Raw genomic sequence first — 17,373 nt, forward strand, 5'->3', positions numbered from 1 at the left:
ACATGTGTATGGGCAAAATTTGCTGGAGGGTCTCTAAGCATTTATTACCATACCTTGCAATGGTTATATGCTTGACTCCCCCACATCTTAAGGTCTTAAGGTCGGGTCACTTGTCACTTAATCATTGACTTTCATTTATTTTAATTCATATATCATTTTTCTTCTTCCTCCCATCTGTCCACCTGACAGATTTAAGCTCCTATAAAACTTTGTTAAGAGCACAAAGTATACAGGCATCATCCCTACCCTCAAAGTGCTCCTGGTTCAGTGAGGAGAGACACAGGCAGATGATCAGAAGACATACACTCATATGAATGTTATAAATGAGTACTGCACTCAAAGCACAGTGCAGACGCAACAGAAAAACCACTCAGGTATCTCTAGGGGAGTAGAGCTGGCTTCTAATGAGACTTGAACTAAGGACAGAAACCTCCAGCTTGATAACTGGGAGGGAGCAAGTCTGGGTCACTGGAACAACTTGAGCAAACACACAGACTCAGGAAGAGGGATGGTACATTTGAGGGATCACAGTAACATGGGTCAGGTTGAAGCAGGAATAAAATGGGGTGAAATTCCCAGTCTATTCTTAAATGTGCAGTGATTAGCGTGCCTTTTGGTGCATAGAGCATATTCAAAAGAGTTTCATAGATTAATTGATTAATTAATTAAAAATTAGGCAAGAAGGAATGCTAATTATATTCCCTTCCACTTGAGAGATGGAGGGAGGATACAGTCTGAGCTGGCTGAAGAACTGTACATGAGCTAACAGAGTAATACAATAATTATAATAATAACAGTAATAACAACCATTTACTGAGTATTTATTATGTGCCAGATAGTTAACTAAGGGATTCACTGGCATTATTTCATTTAATCTTTATAGTGATCCTACAAAGTAAGTATGATTCCAATTCAAAGATTAAATAGGCTAAAAATGAGCTAGAGCTCAGACCTAGAGAAATGTGAATCCAGAGCTGTGCTCTTTGCCATCACTGTACATTTTGGTAGAATGATTCCCAAGGGTTTTTGCAAAACCTTTTGGTTGTATTTGAACTCAGATCACCAGTGTCCCAAGGAACAGATTTGCTCTCTGTGGATGACTACCAGTCACCTTTCCAAATTAAAAGCTACTGTCTAAACCAAGCAGAAAAGGAAACCATCAAACAGGAACTGCCTTGCCAGTGATTTTACACTGAAACAAGAACAATTAACAACAATTCTAGGAAACACACAGAGAAGGCAGGCTCCTTTCTGGAGCCAGCAGGGCCAGGCTTCTGCAGGGGACAGCAAGCAAAGGCTACCAGCACAAGCAGGGGACCTCCAGAACCATCTTTAAAAATGGGGCTCAGACAGAAGACCATAGGCTCTGTCTGTCAGCAGAGGTCAACTGTGTTTACTTTCAAAGATATGGATGCCTTGACATGGCCATATTTGTAAATAATAAAATGCCTTTCAATGTGAACACTGAACATTCATAATCTGTACTGAGCTTCTCTGTGTTTAACCAGCTACACAGATGAAGCAAACATATCTAAAGAAAGAGCTAAAAGCCTATAAGGGAAAATGTGTGTTAAGAAGACCCTCTGAGCATATAACATAGCAAGCCCCATTTTACATCCAGATGACATAGTAACTGAAAATAGACTTTTTAAAATCAGCTTGAGAAGAGGGCTGTTATAAGCAATTCTAGGTAATTCAAGTTGATTACTTCCACTTCTCACATACTTGCCTTTAACATTTTCTTTTTACAGATGAGCAATTTATTATTTTGTGTTGAAGAATATAGGTGAATGGTGGCAAACCTATAGCACATGTGGCACAGCTGGTGATGTGCTGTCATGGAGAGCTCTAAAAATTCACCATCACTGATATAGGCTCTACAGTTCAAATTGCCTGGGTTCGAATTGACACTCTGCAGTTTGTTACTGTGTGATTTGACAAATTATTCATTTTTCCACATCTCAGTTTCATCACTTACAAAACTGGCAGAATGATGAACACTTAGCTATATTACTTCCAAAGCCAGCTATATGATCAACTAAGGTTGTAGAAAGGAAGATGAAATATATTTGAAAAATGTTTATAGAAGAACACAAGATTAAGAGATAGACTTCTGAGTATGCAGATTCTCAGTGAGGAAGGCATCAGGAATGAAGCCAGGTTTCAGCCTGGGTGTCCACGGGGAGATGGTGAATTACTAACATGTAACAGGCAGAGCAGAGTCAAGGGATGGGAATTAAACCCAGAACACGCTAAAAAGAGACCACTTTGGAAGAGCTGCATAGCAATGTTCAGTGGCTGGTTATGTTTTGAAGAACACAGATGGAAACATAGATTTGGCAGTAACTAGCCTCCAAATTAAGTAAATAATACCAAGTTTCCCCAGAAAAAAATATTTCCAAGTAAGTTGCCAACCAAGGGGGCACATCTAGAACATAGACTTTAGTCCTAAAGAAAGGTTTGTGTTAACATATAAAAATCTTGACAGTATGAAAAAAAATCTAGATATCTACTTGTCTTGAAAAATCAGAAGACACTGTAATACTGAGCCAGCATCCCCTCCTTTGTGAACACAGAAAGCTGGCGTGCATTTAGGAAGCCCTCAGGGCACATGCTATCTGGTGCACCAAGCTCATCATCACATACACAGTGGTTGTGTGTGCACCTGTCTTGGCCTTTGCGTCCCACTTGTTATTTCCTTGGGTCCCCAAGGAATATTACATTCGAAACTTCTGTTATATAAGACTTGTAATTATGAGAAGACCAGAGAGCTACTATCAAAAACCTATGAAAACTAACATGTAAAGAGACCCTAGAAGGGGAATCTGAATGAGACTCAGAAAGGAGTGTCAGAAAGATATGTGTACATGTTATGAAAGATAGGAAATCAAGGCATCACAGATTCATATTTGATTAGTCTGTGCCTAACACCTCCCTCCCTCACAACGGCAAGTTTCTTAAGCATAAGCTTCAAAATATAAACGCTTCTCACCACCTTTACTACTGTGGTCCCAGAGCCTCTGCAAACCCAGCTGTCACAATGGCAGCTGGAGCAAAAGGGAAGGACATTTCCTTTACCATCCTCCTAAGAAGCTCTGACTGAAATGGAGCAGATACAAGTGAGAACTACGAATACCACTGCTTTAGCAATAACCTTACGGACAGCCGCAACAGTTCATTGGGAGAGTGGAAATCATATACAGTGGGTCTGGAAGGAAAGGACAGGAGAAAGGCAGGACAGGGTTCTCTCAGGCCCTGAAAGATAAGTAGAAAGTAACCTCATGCAATAGCCAAAAGCAAAGATGTGCTCATAAAGAGAGGGGAACATGTAAAAGCCATGATAAAGAGGTCCTCTGTGGTTAAATCTGGAACTATCATATAGCAAAATAATGATAGCAATGGGTCATAATCACAGACTAAAATAAGAATTTATAAGTGCAGCCTGATGCAAATAGATAAATGAATGAACAAATAAATGAGAGGCAAGGGGAAAGCCACTTACAGTACAGTTCTAATTAATAAATTTAGAAGGAATATAAACAAAGAAAAATGCCATCTGTCAAAATCACAGAAATAAATGTTTCAGCAAGAATTAATAATAATGGATGCTAAAATTAGTGGACAAAAGACCAATAAGAAGTGTGATATTTACATAGTCTCAAAGTATCTCCCCACAAGGTTAATTATTAAACACAAAGGAAAAAATACTAAGTTTACACTACACAAGCTGGAAGGCAAGCTTCAAATAAGTGACCAAAGTTGCCATCCCAGTGATGGGATAAGTCATTGTCACACACCTTCTGCCTGGACACACTGTGAAATGGGTAGTGTCATTTCTGTGGTGTTCCTGCCAAAGCACATAACCTGGACCTAACTGTGAGGAGCCATCAACATTTTAGAAAAATAGTCTAAAAATACCTAGTTGGATTCTTCAGAAATATCATAGTCATAAATGATAAGACTGAGAGACTGCTCCAACGAAAGGGGACAAAGATATGACAACTAAATGCAGCATATGTGATGCTATATTCTGGTTCAGAAAAAGAGATATCTGCAGGACAACTCGCAAAACCATCTGTACACATGAAAGAATTCATCCATACACATAAAAGTATTGTATGCATGTTATTCACCTAATTTTGACAATTGTTTATAGAGACAAAGGCAGAAGCTGTGGGAAAGGTTCTAATAGTACCCCAAAATAGTCTACTTTCTCAATAGGCAATAGGTATGTTGGTACATAGATGTCTATTTTATTATTATTTATACCTTACATAGGTATATGTGTTATGTTATTTTGCATGTATAAACATGTCATAGTAATTTTTAATAAGACAGTATTTTAGAATATATAACAATAAAGAATGTCTTTATATTTTTCTAGATTCTAATTGCCTGCCTAAGCCTCAAGGCCCAATCTCTATTTTCTCTTAGAAAGCTGTAAACACACATCAAAACCAAGACTTCCTCCTTGATATAATCAGATGGCTTGTAAGACAGCTAAAAGGGGAATCATTTCTTCACCATGTCTCAATCTACCATGAATCATACCACACGTGCCCCGAGGCACAACACACTCAATGCTGAGTGGAAGGAGTACACTTTTGGTGTCAGGAGTCTTGGTCCAAACCCTTACTTCTCCAAGTCCTAGTGTGACATGGGGCAGACAAGTGTCCACTCCTCCTTGAGTGCTTATGCAGATGTAAGTTTTAAGAAAATTTCCTAGAGTTGTCATAAGCTAAACTTCAAAGAATGTGTGTAAAGACCAGATCTTGTGCCTGGTACACACAGGTATTCACATCAGGTACCAATATCCATATCAGTGTTACTACTAACTTTGTTTGCAAAGAAACTGAAACTAAGGAAGAAAGCCCACCTCTGCTTTAAATGCCTATTATGCAAGAAAGGAAATGAGGGGCTGGGGATTTAGCTCAGTGGTTTCGCTGCCTGCTGTGCAAGCATAAGGACTCGAGCTCAATCCTCGGTACCAAAAAAAAAAGAAATGAAATGAGCATGAAACACTACTCCGATCTATTCTGAGTGGCCCCATACAATGGACCTTATCCTGAAGTGGACAGCTGGTGCAGTATACATGGCAAAAGTTCTTGAGGCAGATCTGGGCTCAAATTCTGATGTCACCTCCTATGTCTTGTGTGACCTTGGGCAATTACCTAACCTTCTAAGCCTCAGGGATTTTCTCTCTGAAATGACAGGAATACCATTATCTTCACTTGGTTCTCACTGGTATGTATATTACATAAAATAGTGTCTGGTGCATAACAGATATTTCAAAAATCTTACTTCCTTTGACTAAGATATTACAAGAAGGAAAGATCTAAAGAAGGGCCAAGGAAGGAAACAAACCAAGGAGGAAAGGAAGTACTTGATGAAAGAGGAAGGCAACCCACCAGCTGATTAATCCAGACTTACTATAAATGCTGTTGTCTGATCGGTAAAGAGAATACCACTGTTCCCTTCACTGGCTGGTTATGAGGGTTAACTGAGGTATAACAGTGTTTTTCACAGCCTCGAGGACACACTTGGGGGAATAAGCATAAACTAGAGGCAAAGAAACCGCGTGCGGACTCCCTAGGCCTCTTTGTGCCTCTTACCCCTTTCCTGAAAGCCTTAGCGGCTCATTGCTCAAGGCTCAGGTCTGGAAGCAGTTATCCTGTCAGTCGGTCTTCTCCCCCTTTAAAGCATCCAGAACCTGGCTCTGAGCCCCCACAGAGGAATGTGAAGCCCATATGAAGGGCAGGTGAGAGTGTCCAGTGCTTTCTAAACTCACCCTCCCTGCCCAAGCTGCCTCACAACTTCCCTCCACACCTTCTAAATTCCCTGTCCCAAATCTTTGCTTACTCTTCCTGAGTGACCCGGAAAAAAATAACCGTTCTAAGCATGTGTCGGCTTTTAGACACTTCTTAGAGGATGGATTTGAATGTCATTCCCTGACTTTGGAGGGAAATCTGAGGACAGAAGAAAGATTAAGAATTGTGGGACACAGGAGGATGGAGATTTGAAAAAGAAATCAGGTTAAGGTTACAAGACTAAAAGTCAAGTAAGAACACAAAATCTCAGTCAAGGCTGCCTTGGTTGAAGTTGCAAATAAAATCAAACACTCCATAGATCTCTAGTTCATGAACCCAAGAAAGCTCTATGGCGTCTCTCATGAGCTTGAACAACAGGCTGATTTTCCAGCAAGAATCAAAGTAACTAGGCCCCTGGACAGGGGACTTGAAAGCCAAGCATAAGCCTGATCTCACAGAGTTAAAAGGAATGCAGACTGCCCAAACACACCAGCCATCTATTTATTCTGCCACCTTTCCAGGGGTCACGTCTGGAGTGAGGATACACAGTTCTGGTAAAAAATGATGTGAAGTACAGACTTTATGAAAACAAAACATTTGGAGAACGTTTCTTAAAGAGTTACATCCATATATGCAGAAGAAAGGGCAATGTCTAAACATATATCTACATGCATATGTAAGCCTGTGTATGTGCCAAAATCATCCAAACTTCTGTATGTTTTCAGGTATGAATAATAGGGCCTAAAAAAAATACTTGAAATGTTGTATTTTTAAACAAGATCAAAAAATGTTTACGAGGGCATTCCAAAAACAGCAAAGGATATTTGAGCAATATTTCAGTTTTATTTATTAAGTAAAGATTAAGCAGAGTGATTTTAGTTATTATTAATAGCACAATCACACCACAGTTTATTTTAGGTTGCTCAGCCTCAAACAGAAGACCCAGGAGAGAGGAGGAGAGCATCTTCTCAGGGCAGCCCCCAGGGACCAAGAGGCAGCCAGGGCTACTTCACCTACATGACCAAGTCCAGTGGCATCATATTTGCATGTGGCAGAGCCCATCTTATTGGTCCCAGAGTCTGAAATTTTTCCATAGTCACGTCACATGGCCAAAATACTGACAGTCTCAGCAACCTTTTCTGGTACCTCTACAAGGACAAAGAAATGCTCTGTACTCCTGGGACAGGAAAATCTCCTAGCAAGGTTAAAAAAAGCAGCTTTTCTATGATCTCCATCTCAGCACAAAACAGATAAGAAACCTTTTGGTCCAAGAGTTAAAGCAAGGAGATAAACTCTTTACACATAGCAGGTCATAAATGTTTAATAAAACTTGGTGCAGGCCTTCTTCAAAAATGAAGACCATTCTGTTAATCCACACTTCAGGGCCCACAGCCGAGTCTCAGGGAAAATACATTTTTAATAAGGGTTCTGCCAACACAAGAGACTTAGACAGTATATAGCATTTCTATGTGTACACCCCACTGGGGGCACACACTCTTGGGATAAAGGGTCCTAGTGTGAAGAAGAGAATGAAAAAGGCCAGAAAAAAATTATCTTCTAGGAGAGAGGTCCCATTAGAGCCCTGTCAGAATAATTATTAAAATGGATTTTTTTCTCCCTCAGTGGATGAACTCGTCAGGTTCAGGGGAATCATATTCCAGACAAATAAGCCCAGGACGAGAGGCCCTGGCTGCTTTCCAAGTGTCTGTGGTGTCCTAGCTGCTTAGCCTGTGCCTGCGGCCCACAGCCTCATGCATTCAACACACAGGGCCCTGGTGCTGACCACCACATCCCCTGTTTTGTGGTCTCCCTCTCTCTGCCCCTCCTCCACCTTTGGGTGCCCTGGTTACCATTCCTTCATTTCTTGCCTTGTCTTGATGCTATACTCAGTAGTCAGGGAAGAAACTTAGTGATTAACAACAGCAGGAAGCTACTGCTAGCCTTAGGCTGAAAGGACAAAGGGAGAAGGTACAGATGGAGTCTAATAACCAGGGACAGCAAGCAGAAATAGAGCCATGAAGGCCCACACAGTGGGCAGGAGGGCTGTAGAGGAGCTGTGGCCACCGCCAGAGATGTTGCCCAAGGCAGAGGGAAGGAGGAAACGCACTCCGGCTGCCTTATTTCCCCTGCCTTCTATCTCTTACTGATGTCAAAATGCCAAAGGCTCAACCCCTGGAGCACAGCACACAGCAGGCTAAGGGTAACAAACGGATCTTAGAGCATCTTAGAGCACGTAGGTCACAAGGCCAACACAACTGGCAAATTAAAAGATGTATACACTATAAACACACAGATTGAGATACTGGAGGATGGAGAGATCACATGTGAGAGAGCAAGAAGGGCAGAAAGAGATACAGTTGAGCTCACTGTTGTGGTAGATACACTCTCTGCCTCCACAAACACTGAATTAAGGAACACTGAATCACGGTTGCTTGGGGAAATACAGGGTTGGGGTCCTGTGAACCTCTGGTTAAGGTTTCATCAACTGATCAACACACACCTGGTTTTACATGTGTCTGTGTTTAAAAACCTCATGTGACATATAATTGTGTCCTGGATATTGTTGATCTCTTGATACCAATTGTCTGAACACAATACTGTCTCTGAAAGGTGCACTGCAGGTTTCTTGTGCTAGACAGCAGCACAACAGCACTACACCCGGAGCCATGTGAAACAGTGGAATTACCAACAAAAAAGCACAGAAACAAGAAATCATGGCCCAAGGGCCAGGGATTTAGCTCAGTGGTTTCACCGCCTGCTGCGTAAGCGCAAGGACCCGAGTTCAATCCCCAGTACCCGCCCCCCAAAAAAAGAAATCATGGCCCAAAAAGATCTCTGAAAGGACAACACTTCCTAGGAGGAGAACTAAAGCAAGAAGCCAGAGTGCTGTCTTGCTAGCCTTGAGAACATGCAAGTGACCAACTCAGAACTGTTCCCCCTCCCCATGTACATGTGTAAATGCCAGTGAAAGCAGCACGCCACGGTTTATTGGTATTGAGGCTAGCGATAAATTTTAGCAATTAGGTGAATTTGCAAATAATAAGAAGCAATTATCTTTCAAAATGCTTAAAAAGATTTTTAAAAGGTTGTTTCTGGATGTTGGAAGACGTTGGAAGATGAACTGCATTTTGTTTCATTGTATAATGTATCCTTCATTTTTATTTTCATCAGTTACCTATTTTTTTCTGCATTAAGCTTGAAATCAAGGGCAGAAAAAACTCTAAATATAAGGTTTCAAAAAGAAAAGAAACACTAGAAGCAAAAGCATTAACAGGTGGAATGATTCAGCCTAGCAGATAATCCGACCACTCCAGGGAGCAGAATAGTTTATCCTCACTGTGGGACACAAGACTTTCAGAGTGCTCCCTATTCTCCCCTAGTCAAGGACTCGAGGTGGCAGAAGGCAAATAAATGCCCACGGTGGGGTAGGGTAAAGGTAAGGGAGCTGTGAGTTAGCCCTCTAAGTAGATATCAAACATTCCCATGGAAAAGTCTAGCCTGGACTCAGACTCACACCTTCCCTTTCCATCTCTAATAAAATCTTTTATAGTCATCTGATCCTCACTAACAAGCAGATTTGAGCTTCTTTCGGTTCAAGTCAATAAATATGATTTAAGCCACTAATAGGTAAAAATGCCGTAAGATGGGATAGAAGGAATAAGATACCATTTTGTCACTTTTTACTTAACACGTTTTCTATGTACAAACATACTCTAGTAACTAAAAAATACTAATTTATGACATTCTTTAGCTTTAATCTAATAATGAAACTGAACTACAGAATTGAAAAGCATAAGAACAACACAAAAGCATAGCGATTTAGCTCTCTGTTCATTCCTTATGCCATTAATGAGCAACTTTGAATCTTTAATCCTCCTTCAGTAAGCGGCTTTTACTATCCCATCTGCTCCTCTTACTCATGCCTTGAGGATCTTATAATTAAATCCTAATTAAAGTTTAAGGCTTGTAATAAGGAAAACACTTGCGGAATGCCTTTGATTCAACAGGCCAAAATAACATTTCAGCAGTTTGAAAAATGAATTATATCCTTATGCTTAACAAGCATCTCTAAGATGGAATTAAAATGGGAAATGCCAGTCTTCTGTGATTTCACCAGCCGCACATCAAGGATGTTCATCACCACGGGCGACATGCCGGTCAGCTGAAAGCAGCACAGAGGGAGCACTGTGCAGCACTGCCATGTGCAGAGCGCACAGGAGCTCACGAAGTATGTGAAGCAGAATGGCACTGACATCACCCTGGTGACCTGGTATGAGAACATTGCACAGGGCAGTGGCAGCTATGTGGCTCAACACTCAGTACAGCAAAAACAGGGCTGTCACCCTATGAAACAGCCTCTCGCAGCTCAATCAAGTCTGCATTGCCAGACTCTTCCAGCTCTGTCTCTCTAGCTCCCTCAGTTCAGGGGGCAGACTCCCTGAATATCTTCAGTCTTATTCCTCTGCAGGCTTTCTGGAGCACATTCTAATTGGGCTGTCCACTCCAAGCTACTCTGTTCTCTGTGTTAATAATTTGTGTCCCTCTAGGACATTGCATAGACCTCGACCACAGCTATTTCATAATTGTGATTTATTTTTGGTCTGTTTGTCCTTTAGTCTTTGAGCTAGTTTCTTGAGGATAGGTACTATCCTGAGAAGGAAAAAAGTACTTTTTTTAAAACCTGGAATGAAAAAGTAATTTACTTTTTAAACTCAAAGAACACTTATCTGTCTTCCATAAGCATCAAGTACACTGATAAAATATACTTTGCTTAAACTTTGGTGATCAGTCACAATTTAATAATTATCATTAATTATTATTATATAATTACATACCTCATATCATTATTAACAATAACTGAAGTGCCAGACACTGTTCAAAGTGCTTTATGTCATTATTCAAATACTCACAACCACCCTGCTCACAGGCAGAAATGAAGAGACGGAGAAGCTGAAGTCATACTCGGCCAAGGTCATGGAGGAACCCAGTGGTTGGCCAGGTTTTCTAGCCCTGCAGTCTGCCCCAGAACACACACCACAGACTCTCCTCAGCCTAGAGTCCAGTAGAGGGCATGAGGACTTACTGCTCTTCTCTCCAAATTGTCCCAGTGTATGACCTATGGCCCACTTGGAATACCAAGCTCGCCACGTTGTGATCATCAGGGTGCCTCAGCTACTCCTTCACCTTCACCTATGCCGCCTTCCTCTGGATAGCTCAGTCACATCCTATCTTGTGAGGTCTTCGCTGACTCTGCACTGACTGATCACTGTCCCTCTTGCTAGTGCAAAATCAAGAACCTATTGGACTTTTGCTCCAGGCTAATCACACTGAACCATAACCAACCGGGGGCTATGCTTTCATCCCACTGTCCCTAAAGTGGGGCATACAGCAGCACTAGTGTGTGAAGTGTGCAGAAGCAGACAGGGTCTCCAATCTTCACAGAGGACATTTATACAACATGGTCCAGTCTCCTCAAAGTCATTGTGAAAAAAAATACTACCCTCTCTGGGATGATTAGAGAGACAAAGGAAAGAATGAAAGTCATTGATTCAATAAACCCAAAGAATGTGTTTCCAGAAGCAGTCAGTGCCCTGGGAGCTCACACTGCAATTTACTTTTGAAACCCAAGATGTGTCAGTTCTTTTCTTCCATAGTACACCTTTATGATATGTCCCCATGCCCTGCCCTCTCAACCAGGGGCACATTCACCTAGACACCTGGACTCACTTTGTGCTCTAGAGCTCCACTGCACTGAGCCTTCTCCCTACCTTGGTTCCTCTCCCAGCATACTGGCCCCATGCCACTAGCTCAAGTGTGCTGCAGGTGGCCAGCCACCCCAAACCACAGACCCGCTACCTTATCTGAATGTCTGTGTTCCTCATACCAGAGAACTCCTAAGCTTGTTTCCCTCTCAGTGACTAAGTACCAAGCTTATTCCAAATACTAAGCAATTAGTACCAAAAAAATACTAGATCTTTTACATAGATATACCTCAAGTTCTTCTAAACTTTCCTGCAAAATCATAATTATATTAATTCACTCATTTAAGGCCTCTTTACCAAATGCCTATTACATGACAGGCAGGACAATGAGACAGGTGAAATGCCCACTGTCACATAATCAAGAAGCAGCAAAAGCAGAGTGTGAACTAGATCTTAACCCCTATGATATGTCCCAGTTTGGGGCCCTTTGTCCTTAGAGAGATGAAGAGGTGTGCATTCAGAAATCTAATAATGTCACTTCTCACCACAGTGTATGTGTGTATGAGGCTGAATCAACCCTTCCTAAGATCTCAGGCCATATTCCCATGCTCTGTTCACTCTACACAACTGGCCATTTCCCCAATAGGCAGTGACTTTCCACACGTTCACTCATGTTCACACCTTTGTCCTCCATGTTCCATTTTTACCTGCCTGATCAATTCTCCTCTACAGATGGAACTCATCACTCAATATGTATCAAGGGGCTATCAGGTACAATTTCCAAAACTAAGTGACAAAAAGACAAGACTGCCAAACACAGTGGTATGTACCCCTAGTGCCAGCTACTTGGAAGGCTGAAGCAAGAGAATTGCTTTATTATTTATCAAGTAATTTATTACTTGATTGTTTATCTCCATTACTAGAATCAATTTCCTGAGGAACCTGAGTTGCTTATTTGACAAATACTTTACTGAGTAGCCTGAAGGGCTATGATGGTTAAAGCATGCGCTCTGTCATTTAAATCCCAGCAAGTGCTTACTATCCCTATGATCTTGGGCAGGCTACTTACCATCTTAGCCTCTATATTCGCTACATTTCTAACATGGGTTCCACTCAGGATTACACTGAAGTTTAGCGTGGCAACATTATTTACTCAAATTCATAAGCAGTTTTGTCTTTAATCTGTTTTGGACATGCCTAATTCAACATCCATTCTGACATTATTCAACCTGTGTATGATCGATGACAATGTGGCAGCAAAGATCCCCTGGAATCTAAAAATTATAGCACCATTAAAATACAAACAGTCTGAGATTTATTGTTACTATAACATTCACTTCCAAATATGAGTGAGTAATTTAGATCTAATTTGAGATCTAAGAATTCTTATGAGCGTTATATGCTAAAAATGTATCAGCTGAAATAAAAATGCACATTTACTATTATAAAAGTCAAGTACTATTAATGATTATTTTAAAAACTATTACTATTCTCCACTAATTATTAAGAAATATAAAATAATTTAGTAGGATAATGCATTGAGTTAAAACAAATATTATGAAAGAAATCATTTGCTGCTAATTGATTTGAAAGAGTATTATATATTTTGAACCGGTAAATCTTACAAAAAGTTAAATATTAAGCAAAGTACTGTTAAAAGTTAGATATTTGAGGGCCGGGAATTTAGCTCAGTGGTTTTGCCGCCTGCCTTGCAAGCACAAGGACCTGAGTTTGATCCCCAGTACCAAAAGAAAAAAAGATATTTAAATACTAATCTTTATAGCACTATATTTCTACTACTCATAACAAAAAATTAAGAATTATATATAATATTTTGTTATTTAGTTTACTTATGTCAAATGTCTTTTAAGAAAAAGTTTTATTTAGAAATTTCTCTTTTATAAAGATGAATTAAAAGGAAAATGTCAACCATACCATTTCCATATTTCACAAGGATAAAAAATTCCAAAATTATGTCCAAGAACACTGATGATAAATCATCTCTGGAATAAACGTAATATAAAATGCAAAGAATATAAAAAACAGAAATGTTTAAGAAAAATGAAGTTTCCAAAACATATTTTCTTTCTGCTAACTAATCTTTAGGATTACAGTTTTTAGCAGGGGTTGGTGTCTCACACCTTTAACTCAGCACTCTTGGGAGACTGAAGTGGGAACATTGCAAGTTTGAACCTAATCTGGGTAACTTAACAATTTAGCAAGACTGTGTCTCAAAAATTAAAAAAAAAATTAAAATGATGCAGATGTAGCTCACTGTAATGGCCCTGTAGCTCAATGCAAATCCCCAGCACGCGCGCGCGCACACACACACACACACACACACAAAACAGATTTTTAAAATATGCCGTAAGAGGACAATTCTGTAAAACTCTTAGTCTATGAAGGATATGGGGCTGTTTTTCAGATGGAAAGATACGCCTGGGGTGGATACTGAGGACATAGGCCACAGTAAGAAATTGCTGCTGTTCTTTGACGTGGATGGTCGGAGTAAAGTGTATATTGTAGGAAGTTAAAGAATGAACGGGTAATTGAAGAAAGAAAGTGAATGCTGGTTGTTCAAATGGAAGATCAGATCTGACTCCAGAAGGAGAGAAAAGGGGCAGAGGCCTACAGCCCAGTTTCATAAAGTGCATTAACTTATTAAGGCAGGAAACACAGACTGAAACATCATGGAACACATTACATCTGCATATCAGTCTGAAGAACTGTTGTTGCTTCTGAGTGCCAAAAATAAATGTATAATGTTAACTCCTCCCTACCATTCAAATGTATTTGATTTCTGAATGCTTGCCTTTAGCTCTGCCAGTTTCCTTAACAACTTTCAGAACAAACAGAAAAGCAAAAGTTTAAGGCCAAGAAATTCTCATGTTCAAGTGCATGATTTTAAACATTTATGATTTTCCTGACATAACATCCAGACTTAGTAAACATGTTTCTAGCATGAATGGAAAGTACACATACACACACAGAGCAGATACCCAGGTATATACTGCATCAGGCCATATGTGTGATTCTGAAGTTCTCAGAAATGCAAGAACCCATTCTTAAATACTTTCTTCCAATCTCTAACAATATATGCATGGCAAAAAGAGTGGAAAGAAGAAAATTCTATGCATGAAAAGCCCTACTTAGAGATACCAACATCACAGTGACCAATAAGTGCCACATATATAGAAGAGATAATCCTACAAAGAGCTATTGTTATTCTTAATGCAATTGGTAAAATTGTGGCTCAGGAGAGCCTTTGTAGATAACTAAGAACAAAAATTTCAAGGAGTCAGTTTTGACTCTCATCTAATTCTGTTAGTGGGCAAGTTTCTTTTCTAAACATCACATTTTCAGTTTATGTGTTAAATCAGTCAGGCCTAGTGACACAGGCATGTAATCCTAACTTTCTGGAGCCTGAGACAGGAGGATGAGAAGTTCAAGCCTAGCCTAGACAACTTAGTCCCTTACCTATACCTTGCCTCAAAATAAAAATTTAAAAAGGGCTGTGGAATGTAGCCCAGTGCAAAAGCCCTGTGTTAAATCCCAGTACATATATAACACACATACATACACAGGTTTAATCATACCTATCTACCTCAGAAAGTGAAGGTAGGGAGTGACAAATAATACATACAAAGTGCTAATATAATGTTTGGCGTATAAGTTATTATCCAATACATGCTTGGCAGCTGTGTTCATTAAAATGTCATTCCCCAAGACTGCACAACTAGCAAGAGACAGAGGGAAAATATGAACTCATATTTATTTGTCTGATGCCTCAACCAGTGCAGAAAATAACATTTATTAAGAACTTTCTATTACTGTGTCAATGTATTTACATGTATTAACAGAATCAATCCTCACAATAGCTCTATTAAGTAGATACTATTATCCTTATTATATAGATGAGAAAATTGAGATATATAGATATTAGAAGTCTAAAAATCTTCTTCTCTGTCCCTAATCTTGTGTATGTCTGGTAATATATGAGTCCCACATGTCTTAGTTGCTTTCCTCTCCTTGCTGAGACAAAATAACTGCCATCCAAAGTTAAAAGGGGAAAGGTTTAATTAGCTCACAGATTGTAGAGGTTTTAGTCCATAGTTGGCTGGCTTCAAGGCAGAGTGGCACATGGCAGAGGGGCATCACAGAGAAGAAACAGTTCATTTGAAGGCAGAAGATACCAAAAAAGCAACAAGAGACCTTAATAGAGTCTTTCTGCCTCTTTTATCTTATCCAGACTTAGGGCGGGTAGCACTCACACCTGTAATCCCACTGCCACTGAAGCTGGCATTGCACCTTGAATCAATTCCAGTGTCACTCAAGATCCAGCCACCTCTGTAAGAGCCCCACCTATGACCGCAGCAGGCTTTGGGAGAACATTTAGACACAGCCATAGCACCAGCAATCACCACATTCACTGACCCTTCATGATACACTCACATTCTGAAACAAAATGCAACATCTCAGATATATTCTCCAACAATAAAGGGATAGAGAAAAGGATACTTCTTTGAGTTCATGAGAAAACAGGGCTATGTAAATGAAAGGTAATGTCAATATTACTATTTTCCAAAGACATAAAGAACTTACAGTGGGAATTTTGCAGACTTAATTGGCTGACCACAACCTGGTTGAAACAAGCTGGACTTCCCTCTAGAATTACTTTTTCATTATGCAAAATTTCAAGACATTTGAACTATCTGATGAAAGAGTGCTTTATTTATACCAAAGAGTAGTCCCAAAAGTTTCATATGAACTGTCACTGACAAAAGCCCCCCTCACAAACCAAATGGATGTAAACAAAAAGGTCAACATACCTTATTTTCCCACAGCAAACAGCTTTTGGGAAGCACTTATTCTCCCTTATTTTTATACTATGCAGTCAAAGGAGCATGGTCAACAAGAACAAGATAAAACTGACTGCAGCTGGAGAAAAATATTGATGTGCATGGCTAAAAATGTCCCGTGCAACTTTCAAGAAAAGGGCTCAGGATCATAATGTAAATTGAGACTCCACTGACTCCATGTTACTATAGTCTTATCAAGACTAGAAGCAAATGTCTGTTACCCAAACAAGTCCCAAAGAAACAAAATTAGAAGGCCCCCATCCTTTAGATGTGCTCTTGCAAGTCCTTGATCTGGGTGGACTTTCATAGATAGTCAACAGGTCAGACCTGTTATTGTGAAGGTCAAAGAACTGACAAAATGGATATGACAAATTACAAAAATAGGAATGAGCTCCTTTGAAGTCTGAGGTTTAGCTGAGCTGAATCCAATGTGCTCTATGAATAAGCAAAGACACAAGTAAAACATTAAACACTACCCTGTGTAAGCTGAGACCTCTTTTTAACTAATGCATGCTATACTGCCCTGCCTTTCTGTGGTGCACAACCCACCTCAAGAGTCTGGGTGGAAAGGAGCATCCTGAGAGGTGGGAAGGTGTTAGCAAATAGCCACGAGGAATACTTCACTGTTTGCTTCCTGCAACGTTCTAAAAAAAAAAAGCCTCCTCCTGTGTATTCCTACTCCTGGTGTAGTCTGCTTAATGTTTGACTTGCCTTCTATTTTTGTGTATTTATCTACTTATTTCCCCCCATGTTTTTATTTTATTTTGTAAATAACTGCTGTCCAATCCTGTTGTTATTCAATCAAATATTTGAGTTGTTTCTGTGGCTACTATCATTCAGGAAGTTTCATTAGGTTGTTATCTGAACCTGCTCTGACTTTCAGTTTAGTAAACCAGACAAGAATTCCACCCCATAAATCAGAAACACAACACTGTGTCCCTCACCCTCACAGCCTTAGTAGCTGTGGAATGGAATACCAGTGGAATCAAGGGACGTTTTTACAGA

The 17,373-nt window shown here is 40.0% G+C and overlaps 1 protein-coding gene across 16 annotated transcripts in view; it reads right to left on the reverse strand.

Moving 5' to 3' along the window:
• The window catches only part of Fggy (FGGY carbohydrate kinase domain containing), a 479,381-nt gene that overhangs the window by 350,188 nt on the left and 111,820 nt on the right, over positions 1-17,373 (reverse strand). The window contains exon 1 of one of the 16 annotated variants that reach the window (XM_087214477.1): positions 10,718-11,870. The exons of the other annotated variants lie outside the window; for them this stretch is intronic. The gene's annotated coding sequence lies outside the window, so the exon portion shown is untranslated. Of the gene's footprint in view, positions 1-10,717; positions 11,871-17,373 lie in introns of those variants that run through there. 16 annotated transcript variants of the gene reach the window in all.

Source organism: Heterocephalus glaber, unplaced genomic scaffold, assembly GCF_053883595.1.
Source record: "Heterocephalus glaber isolate CG9 unplaced genomic scaffold, H.glaber_assembly_v1.0 deba00001447, whole genome shotgun sequence".
Lineage (NCBI taxonomy): Eukaryota > Metazoa > Chordata > Mammalia > Rodentia > Bathyergidae > Heterocephalus > Heterocephalus glaber.